Raw genomic sequence first — 14,004 nt, forward strand, 5'->3', positions numbered from 1 at the left:
AGCGTATTTTGTCAGGAAGCATTTATAGTACAATATTTTTGAATGAAACTCCACAGCCATATTCTTTCCTTTATCAGAATTGTGTAATGATGGAAGTAGAGATGTGTACCTTGAGTGAAACCATGGGGCCTTGAGTTCAAGTTCCACTACTGGCATATGTGTGTGCTTGTATACACACACACACACACACACACACACACACACACACACGGGGGGGAGGGGGAGAGAGAGAATTGTGGAATTGTGGAATGTGTACTGGAAGTTAAAACTTTTTACTCAAGAAGCCTAAGGGAAGTAAAAAATTTCTGTGGTTCCTCCAGACAACCTGGAGACTTTTTATATACCTGTCTACATAGTCTGGGCTCTCCTGTTCAGTTACAACATTTATGGTCCAACAGGTAAGTCAGAGTGCTACTATGGCCTGGTCATATCTGATTGTTGCCCTCAGTTGTCAAGCCCAGAAAGCAGCCCTAACAAGGTGTGTACTGTTCAGCTGGCAGCCCACCCTGCCTCCTGCCAGCAACAAAGCTCTAAATCCATCAAATAGCAGTCTGTAGCTAATTAATGAAAAAATAGGTCATGTAGATCTTAAATCGCAACATACTGGGTAAAATAGAATACAAATTCTTCAAATCTGATTTCATACCAACTTGAGTTTCTTACCAACTCAAGCCAAGCACCAGGTTGGATTTTTCATAGTTGGTTGGTTGATCACTAGACTCGAGTCCCAATCAAGGTAAATATCTCATGCAATTTTTTTTAATTTTAGCAATTTTTGAGATGCTTACAACAGTTTAAGAAGAGTTACTGATGTAGAAATTCAAATTTATTAAGTTTTTGTCCTTAAATCAAAGCCTAAAATTTAAACTCCTTCAATACCAGGCTTGTAAAGGAGAAAGCCACCCATTCCAGGTCTCTCCACTCTACTGATTTGGGTGCTCTTTTCTGCAATGTTTCCACATACTTGTAGTCACTGTGTACAATGTTGTATTCTGGTGATTTTCATTCACCTTGTGCTTCTATAAAGCCCTCAGAACCTCTACATCCCATGTCTATATCCCCTGTAGAGAATTCTCCATAAGTTGCTCACTTATTTTTCATTGGTTATCATAAGGAATGCCAAATGAAATTCTACAAGGTTGTTGTGTTTCCAGATGTGCTCATATCAGGTCAAAACCATGCCTCAGCCTTTGTCTCAAAGATAGAAGGTAACAAACAATAGGAAGCTTATGGCTTTTACTAAGTTTTTTCAGGTTTGGTTTCAATTTAAGAACCACTAGATCATTAATGATAAAGTTTTGGTTTACCGTTGTTTTGTCTTCAGGAAGCTTAGTCTTCACATTCTCTGGCCTCTATTGATTTCCACCAGGCCCTGCCAGAAGCTGCACCCTATCCCTGTCCCCTGCCCGCTGTTCTTCCAACACCCTGGATGGTAACCATCTTGTCATGTCATTATGCAAACTCACTTTTGCCAATTTCCATGCTTTCCCCACTATAACAAGATGAAAGCACTGGGAAAGAAGGCTGTTCTCTGTTTTGATTGTTGCTACATCCAGTGCCCTAAACCCAGAGAGCCACGAAGAGCTGGCAACACTGCCCTTGCTCACATCCCTGGCTTTGTGTTGTGTCTGGTGGGGTCTCAGCACTCAAGCCCATATCTAGACATATGTCCCTACATCCTGTTCACCATTCTTCTTGAGCACTCTGTTTCTGGGTTCATCTCTATGAATTGCTATGTCTGTAGAGTTTATTGTATGAAATATCCTAATAGCATAGCCCAAATAGTAACAAATATGCAAATTCTGATTTCTCAGAAGAGCATATCAGTACCCAGTGCCCTCACAGCACAGCAATACTGGCTTTGCTTGATCACACTCTTGTCAGAGCCCTCAGAAAGGGCAAACACAATTTCATGGCTCTAACTTCACAACCATGTCTTCTTGTCCTTTGTGCTTGTTCTCTGATCCTTTGAGACCACACTGCTTCCTGAGGAATGCTTACCTTAAAGAGAGGCTGTAAAGAGCATCCAGGAAGAGTTCTCCGTGGTCTCACAAGGAAAGCATAAGCTCCCTGTAAGCGTTACAATGTTTAAGGATTCTCAGCCTTGGAGCCTTGGAGCTCAGAAGTGAAACACTGGCAAGTCTTTTGTAGGCTGTGCCTAAGTCCAAGAAGGTTCCAGAGCATCTGAAAGCAGACCCTCCCAAGAATAGTGAGGACAGAGTGATGAAGCTGAGAGGGTGACTTTGAAATTACCAAGTTCTGAGGTTTTGCAGCTATGTGTTCTTTGCACTCTAATTGAGGAGCAAAATGGCAAAACCATAGAGCAGCAATACTCTTATTTTCAGTGCTATCAAAGGTTTTCAACAATTTCTCTTAAAAAGTAGGTAAAGCAGGTGTTGGTGGCTCATGCCTATAATCCTGGCTACTATGGAGGCTGAGATCTGAGGATTATGGTTTGGAGCCAACTCAGGCAGAAAAGTCTGTGAGACTTATCTGCAATTAACCACCAAAAAGCTGGAAGTGGTGCTATGGCTCCAGGGGTAGAACACTAGTCTTGTGCAAAAAATAGCTCAGGGACAGTGCCCAGGCCAAGTTCAAGCCTCAGGATTAACAACAGCAAAAACACCAAAAACAACAACAATAAAACACAAACAAAAATTAAACAGAAACTCTTTAAGTCTATTACAAGTGTGGTTTGTGCTTGTTTGTTCTTCTGGGTCTGGCCTTAAACACTCAACTTCCCATTTCTGCCTCCAGAGTAGGTGAGATTACAGGCATGAGCCGCCACACATAGCCTAGTATTGGCATTTCAGTTAGCCATGAGTTAAAATATTTGGTTATCCCTATTTCATAGGGTTTTATGTTTTTTTGTTTTTTTTTTTTTTTTGGCCAGTCCTGGGCCTTGGACTCAGGGCCTAAGCACTGTCCCTGGCTTCTTCCCGCTCAAGGCTAGCACTCTGCCACTTGAGCCACAGCGCCGCTTCTGGCCATTTTCTGTATATGTGGTGCTGGGGAATCGAACCTAGGGCCTTGGGTATACCGAGGCAGGCACTCTTGCCACTAGGCTATATCCCCAGCCCCGGGTTTTATGTTTTAACCTTTGGTTTAGGAAATACTGTCATTATAGCGACACTGCCTTTTTTCACCAATTACAGCAGATCTGCCTTGGACTTGATTTCTCTTCTGAGAATAAAAAGAAAACATGAAAAATATCCTATAACACCAGGTTGACACACCTGTCCCAGGTAGTGACACTGAGAGCAGTGCAGGCCAACTCTGGTAAACCAAAGGCACTGAGTTAAACACAAGAAAAACAAATCTCTTCTTGCATTCTCCTGAAGCCAAATCCTGCTTAAAATACCAGGCTACCCCACCGAAGCCCACAGCTTTGTTGAAATTTTGCCTCATGATTTTGTGGATATTTTCTGCTATTGTCATCAAAACAAAATCCTCAACTGAGGATCTCAGTGACTGTATATACTTGGGTCCTTAGATTACCATAGCAGGGGTCATTTGAAAGAAATTTACTTAAATACAATAAATGAAATAGAAATGCTTGGGAGGGATGAAGGGAGAGTGAGTGAGTCTTAATGGTTAGATGTTGGAAAAAAGCATTTCAATGTATACTCTGAACATTTGTTCCTGTTTATAAAAGAATATGGTTCCAAGAAAGATCCTGTTCTGATTTTTGTCTCTTCAAACTGTAACCAGTTCCCTTCTCTTTCCTTCCTCTCTCCCCTTACCAACCATATACATACTTCACATGCCTCTAATAAGGTTGGTTTACTGGCTTTGTCTTCTGTTCTTTGCACTTAGATATGAGAATGAACTAAGGTATAATGAATTCCCACAAGGTGTCATACTCCCAGGTTATTAACAGAATTTATGATTGGGCTCAGGTTCCTTACAAGAACTCAGGTGAGGAGCCCTGGGTAATTGCAGGGAAAAAACCAGGAGGTTTAGAGGCAAGTACATACTGCCATCTGGAGGCTCCTAGAAGAGTGATACAGAGCCTGGCATTCCTAGTTTCCAAGAGCTTGGTTAATTTGGGGTCTACTTGAGGCCAAAGCTTGAGGCCCATGCTTCAGGTGACTTATGCTTACTAAATCATCCTATAAATGTCTGTCCACATTGCTGTGATGTATTTAGAATAATTTACAATGATGATTCACAAGCTCTAAGGAGAGCAACATAGCTGAAGTTTTTATCTGGATTTAAAATGTACAGGGTACTAGTGGACATCCTATGAAGGCAGACAATAAGGGAAGCACTCAAGAATGAAGATCTCAGTTGGGCTCCAATGGCTCATGCCTGTAATCCTAGGTACTTAGGAGAGTGAGATCTGAGGATCACAGTTCAAAGCCAGCCCAGGCAAAAAAAAGTCCTTGAGACTATCTCCAATAAATTACAACTCCCTCCCTCCCCCCCAAAAAAAACAACAACCTGGACATGGAGCTGTGGCTTAGGAGGTAGAGCATTAACCTTGAGCAAAGAAGCTCAGGGACAGCACCCAGGCACCAAATTCAAGCTCCAGGACTGGCACCAAAACGTACATATGGGACTGGGACTGGGACTTAGTGGTAAAGAGTACTTGCCTAGCATGCATGAGGCCCTGGGTGCAATTCCTCAGTACCACATACACAGAAAAGACCAAAAGTGGCATTGTGGCTTAAGTGGTAACGCTGGCCTTGACCAAAAAGAAGCTCAGGGACAGTGCTCAGGGCCTGAATTCAAGCCCCAGAAGTGGCAAACAAAACAACAAAACAAAACAAATGTACATATGATCACCTAAGATAATGCTAAGTGCAATGAACTCCAAGATATGAAAACAAGCAGTTTATCATTGTTGTTATTTTTAACATACTATGTGAAATTATTTTTTCTTTTGTTTATCTTACCTTTGGTTTAGCCCTTATCACTGTATTTGATTTTGGTACCCTGGGTACTTTATATATGTTTGTCTGAATTAAGGAAGGGAAGGGGAACATCAAAATGGTGAGACAAAGGGTAAAAGGAGAACCAATACAACAGCAATACTTACAAGACAGTATGTTGTAAACTAACTGTACAACTGGGTGGGGGGGGTGGATGATGGGGAAAGAGGGAAGGTTGAAGAAAAATGAGGAAGGAGGTAACAATTTTGACAAGAAATGTACTCACTACCTTACATGTGTAACTGTAATCCCTCTGTACATCACCTTCACAATAAAAATTAAAAACAAAAAACAACAAAACACCTGATGCCAGCTACCACTGGCTCACACCTATAAGCCTAATCTGGAAGCTCAGATCTGAAAATTGTAGTTCAAAGCCGGCTAGGCAGACAAATCAACAAGACTCATCTCCAGTTAACCAACAAAAACAAAGAACTGCAACAAAACAGAATTGGAGATGTGGCTCAAAGAGTTCCAGCAGTGAGAGGCAAAGCTGAGCAAAAGGGAACAAGAAGGCCCTGAGTTCACAGACACACACACACACACACACACCCTTTAAAGTCATTACTTCATACCCCCTTTATTGAAGCAGCCTAGCTAATCAAGAGTTGAGCCCAATGCCTATGGTTCATGCCTGTAATCATAACTACTCAGTAGGCTGAGATCCAAGGATCATGGTTCAAAGTCAGCCCAGGCAGGAAAGTCTGTGAGACTTATTTCCAGTTAATCACCAGAAGTGGCGCTGTCACCCACAGATCTCCAGATGCGCAAATCACAAAGAAATATAACAGTTCATCAAAGGGCAAGCCAACTCGCCAGCTCCAAAAAGCAGCATGACCGAAGAGGAGATGCAGAATAAAAAACCAACTGAGGCCATGTTAGCAGAAATGATGGAAAGCTTCAGAAACGAAATCAGAAAACAATTCCAGGAGTTTAGAGTGGAAGTCTTGAAGGACATCCAGGAAGCCAAGAAAGAAATGGAAGCAAAAATGGATACAATGCAAACCTCCTTTAAAGAAGACCTTAACATCCTGAGAAGTGAAATGCATGAAAAAATAGACTTAAAATACAACTCTTTAAAGGAAGAAACTTCCACGATCAGAGCTCATCTGGCAACCATAAATAGCTCTCTGACATCCATAAACTCTGCAATTGAATCCACAGCACAAAGAATTGACCATATGGAATCCAGAATCTCTCTCTTGGACGATGATGCAGCCGACAAGAACCAGAAAATTACCACACTCCAAGAAACGGTGAAGCTTCAGGGCAGACTAATCCATGAGCTAGTGGACAAAGACAAGAGATATAATCTGAGCATAATTGGAATAGAAGAAGGAGCCAAATACCAGAGCTGAGGGCTTCAACATATCTTCTAAAGTTATTGCAGAAAACTTCCCCAATCTCACAAGGGACCCCATCCAGGTAACCGAAGCCTATAGGACACCTGGCAGGCCAGACCCCAGAAAAGCCACGCCAAGGCACATAATATTCAAGACTTCAGATCTCAAGAATAAAGAGCAAATTTTGAATGCAGCCAAAGCAAAGAAAGAAATTTACTACAATGGGAAGAGGATCCGAATAACAGCAGACCTCTCCACACAAACCTACCACGCTCAAAGAGAGTGGAAGAACACTATCCAAGTTCTACAAGCCAACAACTGCCAACCTAGGATAAAATATCCAGCGAAGTTGGAGTTCACATTTGAGTGGAAAACCAGATCTTTCCATAGCAAAGAGGATCTAAAGGAGTATGTGAATAAAAAACCAGCCCTACAGTGAATTCTAAGAGGGGAATCCCACCCAACAGAAATCATACAGGACACACAGACAGAAACAGAAAGAAACTACAATAGCCAGAACCCAACAGAAAGAGCAGCTCACTAAAGACAAGAAAAAAACAAAAGAAAAGAGGAAAAACAGCCCAACAAGAAAATGGAAGGAGAATAAACACTCTTATCTTTGATATCTTTGAATATAAACGGTATAAACTTTCCAATGAAGAGGAGCAGACTGGCAGAATGGATCCAAAAACAAAAAGTTGCCATCTGTTGTCTACAAGAGACCCACCTTACAGCAAGGGACAAAAACAGGCTTCGAATGAAAGGATGGAGCAAGATCTTCCAAGCGAATGCACCTACCAAAACGGCAGGTGTAGCCATCCTGATCTCAGACAAGCTGGACTTTTCATTAAAATCAACTCAAAAAGACAAAGAAGGTCACTACATTTTAATACAAGGAAAAATCCAGAATCAAGACATCACGGTGATAAATGTATACTCGACGAACAAAAGAGGCCCTACATATGTCAAGCAAATACTCACAGAACTACAGAACAAGATAGACCCAAACACAATCATAGTGGGGACTAATACCCCACTCTCTCCGAGAGACAGATCCAACACCCAGAGGATCAGCAAGGGAGCTGAGGACCTAAGTAACATCATATCCCAAATGGATCTGACAGATCTATACAGAATCTTCCACCCTACAGAGACCCAATACACCTTCTTCTCAGTAGCCCATGGATCATACTCCAAAATAGACCATGTCATAGCCCACACAAAGAACCTCAACAAATACAAAAGTACTGACGTCATTCCATGTATTATATATGACCACAGTGGATTAAAGGTAACCCTCAATTACAATGGTTACCACAGAGGCTATACACATTCTTGGAGGCTAAACCCCACACTGTTATCCAACACTTGGGCCACAGACCAAATTAAAGATGAAATCAACAAATTCATAAGCCACAATGACAATGGAAATACATCACAAAGAAACCTATGGGACACAGCTAAGGCAGTACTGAGGGGCAAGATCATTGCCCTCAGCACTCACATTAAAAAAAATGTAAGCAGAGCAGGTGAATAACGTCACGATGAAACTAAAGCAACTGGAGAAAAAAGAAATGATCGAATCTAAAATGACTAGGAGGAGAGAGATCACAAAGATTAAAGAAGAGATAAATCTGATTGAAAATAGAAAGACCATTCAACAAATAAATAAGACTAAAAGCTGGTTCTTTGAGAAAATAAATAAAGTTGACAGACCCTTCACAAGACTTACAAAAAAAAAAAAAAAAAGAAGAGAAGAGAAGAGACTCATACGTAAAATCAGGGACTTCACCGGAAAAATTACAAGTACACACAATATTCAAACAATCATAAGGAACTATTTCCAGAACCTCTACTCACTGAAAAACAATAGTTTTACAGAAATGGATCAATTCTTAGAGAAGTATAAACTGCCCAAACTGAACCAAGAAGAAATAAATTAACTAAATAAACCAATAACTTACAGCGAGATACCGGGGATAATCAAGAACCTCCCAACAAAGAAAAGCCCAGGCCCAGATGGATTCACCAATGAATTCTATAAAACCTTTAGTGAGGAGCTAATACCAATACTCCTCAAACTCTTCCATGAAATAGAAACAGAGGGAGAAATCCCAAACTCATTCTATGAAGCTAATATCATACTCATTCCCAAACCAGGCAAAGACCCAACAAAAAAAGAGAACTACAGACCAATATCACTAATGAACACAGACGCAAAGCTCCTCAATAAAATATTAGCTAACAGGATCCAGAAACTGATCAAGAAAATTATACATCATGACCAAGTAGGCTTCATCCCACAGTCACAAGGATGGTTCAACATCCATAAATCAATCAATGTAATTCACCACATCAACAGAACTAAAATCAAGAATCACATTGTTATCTCAGTCAATGCCCAAAAAGCCTTTGACAAACTACAACATCCATACTTACTAAAAGCTCTGGAGAGAACAGCAATAGATGGAACATTCCTCAAAACAATAAAAGCCATATACAACAGACCAACTGCTAACATCATATTAAATGGAGAGAAACTTAAATCATTCCCCCTAAACTCAGGAACAAGACAAGAATGCCCAGTCTCCCCACTTCTTTTCAACGTCGTGCTGGAATCCCGAGCCATAGCAATAAGGCAGGAGGAGGACATCAAAGGGATCCACATCGGCAAGGAAGAAATAAAGCTATCCCTATTTGCAGATGACATGATCTTATATCTGAAGGACCCAAAAAACTCAGTCCCCATGGGCTGGGGATATGGCCTAGTGGCAAGAGTGCTTGCCTCACATACATGAAGCCCTGGGTTCGATTCCCCAGCACCACATATATAGAAAATGGCCAGAAGTGGCACTGTGGCTCAAGTGGCAGAGTGCTAGCCTTGAACAAAAAGAAGCCAGGGACAGTGTTCAGGCCCTAAGTCCAGGGCCCAGGAATGGCAAAAAAAACAAAAACAAAAACAAAAAACTCAGTCCCCAAATTCCTACACCTAATAAGCCATTTTGGCAAAGTAGCAGGATACAAAGTCAATCCACAAAAGTCAGCAGCTTTTCTGTACACCAGCAATGTACAAGCAGAAAAGGAAATTATGGAAACAATTCCATTTACAGTAGCCAAAAAAAGAATAATGTACCTAGGGATCAACCTAACCAAGGACATGACGGACCTATTTAATGAGAACTATAAAAATCTAATAAGGGAAATCAAAGAAGACACAAGGAGATGGAAAGACCTCCCATGCTCATGGGTAGGCAGAATCAATATAGTGAAAATGGCCATATTGCCCAAATTGTTATACAAATTCAATGCAATCCCTATCAAAATCCTAGCCACATTCTTCACTGAAATAGAGAAAGCAATCCATACATTCATATGGAACAGCAAAAGACCTAGAATAGCCAAAGCAATTCTAGGCAAAAAAAGCAATGCAGGAGGTATCACAATACCAGACTTCAAGCTCTACTATAGGGCCATCATAACAAAAACAGCCTGATATTGGTATAAAAACAGACCGGAAGACCAATGGATTAGAATTGAAGATCCAGAAATAAAACCACACTCTTACAGTCAGCTGATATTCGACAAAGGAGCTAAAGACACACAATGGAATAAACATAGCCTCTTCAACTACTGGTGCTGGGAGAACTGGGCAGCCATATGCAGAAAACTCAAAGTAGACCCAAGCCTATCACCATGCACCAAGATCAACTCAAAATGGATCAAGGACCTCAATATCAGACCTGAATCCTTGAAACTACTGAAGGACAGAGTAGGGAAGACGCTAGAACTTATAGGCACAGGAAGGAACTTCCTGAATATAGTCCCAGGGGCACAACAAATAGGGGAGAGACTCGACAAATGAGACTACTACAAATTAAAAAGTTTCTGCACAGCTAAGGACATAGCCACCAAAATAGAAAGACAGCCAACCATATGGGAAAGGATCTTTACCAGCACAGCAACAGATAAGGCCTAATATCTGTCATCTACAGAGAACTCAAAAAACTAAGCCCCTCCAAGCCCAATAAACCAATTAGGAAATGGGCAAAGGAGCCCAAGAGAGACTTCACAAGAGAAGAGATAAAAATGGCAAAGAAACATATGAGGAAATGTTCAACATCCCTGGTAGTAAAGGAAATGCAAATGAAAACAACCCTGAGATACCACCTCACTGCAGTTAGAATGGCCTATACTCTGAACTCAGGCAACAACAAATGCTGGAGGGGGTGCGGGGAAAGAGGAACCCTTCTCCATTGTTGGTGGGAGTGCAAATTAGTACAACCACTTTGGAGAACAGTATGGAGGTTTCTCAAAAAGCTCAATATAGACCTATCCTATGACCCAGCCATACCACTCCTAGGCATCTATCCTGAATAGCAGGTCCCAAGATATCAAAAAGACATTTGTACTTCCATGTTTATCGCTGCACAATTTACAATAGCCAAAATATGGAAACAACCCAGATGCCCCTCCACAGATGAATGGATCCAAAAAATATGGTACCTATACACAATGGAATACTACATAGCGATTAGGAATGGTGAAATATTGCTATTCGCAGGGAAATGGTCAGAACTCGAACAAATAATGTTGAGCGAGACAAGCATAGAACACAGAAAACAAAGGGGCATGATCTCCCTGATATATGACTGTTAAGAAGGGGTGATGGAGAGACAGTAGAGACCAGGTCTGTGAAACCAAAAACTGCTTGTGAAATGGTATTTCCTACAGGACTGGGTCAGTGACCCAAGGTTATCTAACTAAAACCAAACAACTACTCAACATATAAAGGTCAAAAATTGACCTCTCAGTGGAATACTAGCTCAAAAGCTATGTATGTACGTTCATATAAGACTACTGTCAACATATTGTCTAATATCGACATTACATTTAAAGCCCTAGGCGAATTTTCTTGGGCGTAGGCCATTGGGCTACTGTATATGTTCTTGGTACATTGTGTATTGTATATGTCTACCTGACCCAGGGAAGGGAAAGAAAAACAGGGTGTAAGATATCACAAGAAATGTACACACTGCCCTATATAACTGTACCCTTTTTGTACAACACCTTGTCAAAAAATTTGTTTAATTAATAAATAAATTAGAAAAAAAATAAAGAAGTGGTGCTGTGATTCAAGTAGTAAAATGCTAGCTAGCCTTGAGCTAAAGGAGCTCAGGGACAGGCCCCAGGCCCAGAGTTCAAGCCCCAGGATCCAGATCCACCAAAAAAAGAGCTGAATAGGGAGAAAGGTTGACCTCTGTGGAGAGATCTGAAAGTGGTGGGGGAAGACTTGAAGCTCATGAGGTAATGAAAATAACTGATGAGCAAGGGGTCTGCATTGTGTGGGCTGGAAACCCAGAGAGGAGTCAGGCACTAGTTGTCTTGTGTTCAGATGGTATAATGGGCTGACATGACCCTCGTGTGTTCTTCACCTGATAGCTCACCTGGTGGACTGCCTATCTCCCCCAACAACCCTTACCAACTGTTTTTTTTCTCCAGCTTCTCAGCTCAGGGCTGGTGCTTAGAACATGAAAAAGGAGGCTGATCTTTGCTCTAGCATCTTCAAGCTTCAAGACCATAGATAGTCCATTCAGCCATTTTTGTACTTCATACTACTCTTCATAATTACCACCACTGCCTTCATTTCTACCACCCACACTGTCCCACTGCATGCCACTGACCCTCCCATGGCATCACAGACCTCCCCTACCATAGCCTCCCCTAGCTCACACCACATCTCCCTACTCCAAACCAATACCACTTCCAACAGCCTAGAGGGTGGATTTGGGGTTTAGGTTTTTCATGAGGTATTTCTGATTGATCCTAGCTGTAGAGTTACAGTTCTCTAATTCTATATGTATAACCATCACCTAGGTATTTGTTAATAAAAATGCAGATTTTTTCATATCTTATTTCTGATACCACAACAGCAGGTCTGGAACAGTTTCAGGAGTTAATTCGAGATACTCTATGTAATTATGATATAAAGTGAAAGATTATTTGTGTACATATACTTGAGTCATGAAGGGCTAACCTTTCTAATCAGAGGTATTTGGTAGCAAAGGACATTTTCTTATTAGCTCATAATTCTGTTATAGGTGGGCTGCTTCACATTGAGCAGGACTCTGGGAATTATGACTGCATAAGAGCAGCATCTACAGGCCATGGGCTCAGCTCCTATTTCCGCCTTTCATGACCATACCACCTACTCTGAGCAGACTATTAACAAGTATTTCTTACCTGTTTGTCTAATAATTATAGAAAAAGACATCTAGCTGCATCCAAACTCAGTATGAAGTTATGGCTAATTATCTCTAAAAAGTAAGTTTGCCCTAATAATTCTCTAAGATACTGTCATTCTGTGGTAGACAGGGATAAAATTCTGTACATAATGGCAGCATTTCAAGTAGTATCTTAAAAGCTAACCGTAAAATATATGTTTAATCTTAACCAAAGGTTAGCACACATCTATAATTCCAGCACTTAAGATACCAGTCTGAGCTACTTTTCAAGATAATGCCTCAAACCAAAAAGTGTAAAGATTTTCTTTATGGGCAGGGAATTGTTGCTAGGTGATCTATAATTGCTGTGTCACATGACATTTTGTTGTCTGCAGGGAAATGGATAGAATGGAAAATAATCATGTTAAGGAAAGCCATGTTTGGGCTGGGGATATGGCCTAGTGGCAAGAGTGCCTGCCTCATATACATGAGGCCCTGGGTTCGGTTCCCCAGCACCACATATACAGAAAATGGCCAGAAGTGGCGCTGCGGCTCAAGTGGCAGAGTGCTAGCCTTGAGCAAAAAGAAGCCAGGGACAGTGCTCAGGCCGAGTCCAAGCCCCAGGACTGGCCAAAAAAAAAAAAAAAAAAAAGGAAAGCCAGGTTTGGAGGAAAAAGGTTGCTTTTTTTCATGTGTATGCTAGACCTAAAAGATAACATAAACACAACACAAAACCAGATACATGCTCATTTGTAACTTGGATGAACAGAATAAAGATAGCAAATGAAACTCAATAAAAGATGAATAGAGGGGATGGAGGCAGGGAAAGTAACTAGGGAGTCTAATTAAAATACTGTATTTGGGCTGGGGATATAGCCTAGTGGCAAGAGTGCCTGCCTCGGATACACGAGGCCCTAGGTTCGATTCCCCAGCACCACATATACAGAAAACGGCCAGAAGCGGCGCTGTGGCTAAAGTGGCAGAGTGCTAGCCTTGAGCGGGAAGAAGCCAGGGACAGTGCTCCGGCCCTGAGTCCAAGGCCCAGGACTGGCCAAAAAAAAAAAAAAAACTGTATTTATGTGCCTGAAATACACAGTAAAATGACTTTGAACAATTATATTTTACCAAAAAAGGTGGAGAAGAGATATACAAAATAGGGCTTCTTCCTTATGGGATGGGGAAGGACAAATGAAGAGGGTGAATATGATCAAAGTATTTTATAGATATGTGTGAAAATACATATGTGTGAAAATACAACAATGAAGTTTGTTGAGAATGCTCTGGGAAGAGGAGGGTGAAGGACTGTCATGAGATGAGTCTGATCAAGGTCCATTCTGTGCAGATAAGACCTGACAAAATGAAATAATGTTAATAAAAGTTAGCAAGACTCCATTTCAGAAATAAGCCAGGTGTGAGAGTACATGAGGCCAAACCCCTGGCAAAATTTCAAGACTGTCTGAAAAATGACCCCATACAACAACAAAGGACTAAGAGTAGGACTCAAGT

The sequence above is a fragment of the Perognathus longimembris genome, chromosome 9 (genome assembly GCF_023159225.1).
Source record: "Perognathus longimembris pacificus isolate PPM17 chromosome 9, ASM2315922v1, whole genome shotgun sequence".
Taxonomy (NCBI): domain Eukaryota; kingdom Metazoa; phylum Chordata; class Mammalia; order Rodentia; family Heteromyidae; genus Perognathus; species Perognathus longimembris.